Source organism: Lycium ferocissimum, chromosome 10 (genome assembly GCF_029784015.1).
Source record: "Lycium ferocissimum isolate CSIRO_LF1 chromosome 10, AGI_CSIRO_Lferr_CH_V1, whole genome shotgun sequence".
Taxonomy (NCBI): Eukaryota; Viridiplantae; Streptophyta; class Magnoliopsida; order Solanales; family Solanaceae; genus Lycium; species Lycium ferocissimum.
This window is the reverse complement of record NC_081351.1, coordinates 11193816-11197404: the sequence shown is the minus strand read 5'-3', so window position 1 is coordinate 11197404 and position 3589 is coordinate 11193816. Positions and strand designations below refer to the sequence as shown.

General features: G+C 34.7%; 1 pseudogene; it reads right to left on the bottom strand.

The window, feature by feature from the left end:
- Nucleotides 1-464: 464 nt before the first annotated feature.
- On the bottom strand, nt 465-2039 carry LOC132035092 (premnaspirodiene oxygenase-like; annotated as a pseudogene).
- Nucleotides 2040-3589: the final 1550 nt, after the last annotated feature.

The following is a 3589-nucleotide window of genomic DNA, read 5'->3' as shown; positions in this document are numbered from 1 at the left end:
AGTAGTGCAAGAATCTCTTATGATGTGTGAAATGATCACGTGCTACATGGCCAAAGTCTATGGTGGCTCAGTTATGAAGGACCAATAGTCCAATAATTTATATTCAATGTTGTGTGGATTTTTTTGAAATGGAACTTCCGTAAGAGTTTCCTCAGCAATTTTGGATATCTACCATCTAAAGCACTGGTTTGGTGCATGGATTGATATTAGCCATTTAACTCCCAAACCATGCTTTAAGATTATATACAAGTTCATATTTATTTTTACCAGTTGTTCGACGTACATGCTATTATAGAAACATGTTTATTAGAAGCTCAGAAATGATACATAAAATAGAATATAATGACACCCTCATCCAATATGATAAAACACAAATGTTAGAGGTAAAATCGAAGAAGCAAGTATTAAGTACAATAATGGTGAGATTGCCAAAGAAACTCAAAAGCAAAGTCCATTAGAAAATACATTGATGCCATGACATCACTCTTGACAAGGTTGATAAGGAGTCATGATCAAGTATAGGTTACTCTTTCTAGCACAAGTTGCTCCAGCAGATTCAGTCAAGTCCAAATCACTTGAACCGGTAGGAAGTTTTCAATCAAAGTGATACAACAATTGAGCCAGAGGAAAATAGACATTAGCTAAACCAAATGATATCCCAGGGCACATCCTCCTTCCACTACCAAAGGGAAGATATTCAAAATTATTACCAATAAAATCCATAGAATTGTGCTCAAATCTTTCAGGTTTAAAGCTTTCTGCGTCATTCCAATATTTTGGATCTCTTCCCATAGCCCATACATTAACCATAACTTTTGTTTTCAAAGGAATAGTATAGCCGTTTATGTCTACTTCTTCCCTACGTTCTCTTGGGAGCATAAGGGGAAATGGAGGATGGAGTCTGAATGTTTCTTTAATGACCAACTTTAGGTATTCCAACTCCTCGACATCATTTTCATCAAAAGTTTCCTTTCCTCTGAAGGCGTTTCTTACCTCTGCTTGAGCTTTGGCTTCGATTCTTCATCATCTCTACCATGGCCCAATCAACTGTCGCTGATGAAGTTTCTGTTCCCGCAGCAAATATGTCCTTCATTTATGAGCAAATTATAATATTAAATAACAATAACAATAGAAGGAGGAGGGTAGAATTATGCGGTATGTAATACTTACAAATATAATGGCTTTGATGTTGTCATTGGTGATTGGAAATTGAAGGCCTCCCTCTTTCATTAGTCTTAGTAATACGGCTATTAAACCTTCACCTCCTAATTCACCATTGCTCTTGTGGTCATTGATGATGTTTTCAAGAATCGCGTCTAACTCATGGTGGACATCCATAATTTTACCCCTCATTCCCCAGAGCACATGAAGGAATTTCAGTGATGGGAATATATCAGCCACGTCAAATCCTTCCGCTAAGCGAGACACTTTTTTTACCAGTAGTATAAGTTCGTCTTTGCTCCTTGAATACTTTCCCGAATGCTGATCTACCGGTCATAGAGCTCGCGAATTGAAAAATCCTTTTTGTTGCATTAACTGGCTCACCAGAAGATGATCGAAAAAATTCAATCATACGAAGAACTTCATCTCGTCTAATAGAGCTGAATGATTTGACATTTTTGGCACTAAGCAATTCCAAGAGACAAATTTTACGCATTTGTCTCCAGTAATAACCATAGGGGGAAAAGACAATGTCGCTTCCGTTATACCAAATAATTTCACCAGCTACAAGCAGGGGCCTAGCTGCAAAATCAAGGTCATGAGTTTTTAGTACTTCTTTGGCGATCTCAGGAGAAGTAACAGCAACTAGAGAAACTTCACCTATTTGAAGGTGCATAATTGCACCATATTTTTTCGCTAAATCTCTAAGGACATGGTGTGGAGATCCACCTAGCTATTGAAACATGCTTCCAAATAAAGGTAATTTCCATGGACCTGGAGGCAGTCTTTTGGTTTGGCTATTGGAATTCTTCCATTTCCTTAACAAAAAGAGGAAAGTTACAAAAAGGAAAATGGAAAAGAAGTTGAAGAACTGCATATTTAGGCTTGATAAGCTCTGCAAAGTGTTGCTGCACATGTCTTTTATAGCCTTTTTGATTTGGCAAGAAATTGGAGTTGTCTAGACAACTAATATCATAGATGCAGTTTTTGGCAACTTTCGTTTGTCAACTCTTATGAATGTGTAGTTCAGTTGACTTAAAGAACATTGATGAGGGAAGAAATTTATTTTAATCGATTAATTATTGTGGATCAGGATATCACTGTCCCGCCGTCCCACTTCTTTTATTAAGCAAAGAATTTTCAATGATGGTACACGATTCGATCAATGGTGGGCTCGCCTTCTATCCTTCCTCATTTGACTATTAAATTTTTATTCATTATTTAAGTTACAAGTTTTATAGAATTCAATATTTTGGCTTATATTCTATATATTTAAGTTTTTATTTAATATATATAATAATATATTCATGACTTGGTAAGTAAAAAATAATTGTGATCTAGAATCTATAAATTAATAATTTTGGCTCCGCCTTTTCCTAATGAACCTGATCTAGATATATCACAAGTTCCACTCTTACCTATAGACCAAATCGTTGAGAACAAGCAATCCTACTTAATTACAAAGGATTTTTTTGTTAGGGTTTTGCTCAGAGGATTTTTTTGTTAGGGTTTTGCTCTGATTTTCTTATCATATTTGAGTTTTATTTTTCTCTTGAATGAAAGTCAAAGTATAACCATAATTGTTTTACTTTTCCTGAAAGGAAAATATAATTCTCTTCCATATTTGGCTAGTCCTTTTCTTGGAGGAAAAAGTTTTGAACCTCTATATATTGAAGAATCCCTCTCATACAATAGAATACACAGAAAAGCATCCACAATGTAGTCCTTTAGAGAGTTTTGCTTAAGGGGAGATTTACTCTCTCAATAGTTTTAGAATTTTTATTTTTATATTAGTATTATCATGTGTAGGTCAATTGACCAAACTCATATTATATTATTAAAGTCTTTTATTATAGTTTTTTCTTTGTCACCTGATTTATCGTGTTTAAGGTTTGGAATTATTAGCTTCCGCATGACACCTTGTTATTTCGATCCTAACAAGTCGTATCAGATTCAAGTTCGACAAGTTTGAATACAGGTTCAAGATGGGTTCTAACCAAGAGCAACCAATTTGATGATAACGATGTTTTTTTGTCAACAAAAAAAAAAAAAAAAAAAAGAAGAAGGTCCAGAATACTACATGTAGAGATGAATTTTCAATCATATTCTCAACAATCCTGCTGCTATATATTTTTAAAACAAAAACAATTTTTAACTCATGCTTACTTTAACGCATGAGCTCCAATTTTCAACTCATGCTTACTTTTAACGTATGAACTCAAATTTTCAACCCTTGCTTACTTTAAACGCTTGGGCCAATTTTAAATCATGTTCACTTTTAACGCATGGCCTCCACTTTTAACTTGTGCTCACTTTCAACGCACTAGGCTCAAATTTTTAACCCATGGCTACTTTTAACCATAGCAAGCAGTAGCGATGAAGATTATGTGAAGAAGACGAATCAACTTTTGTTAAAATCCAGGCCAAA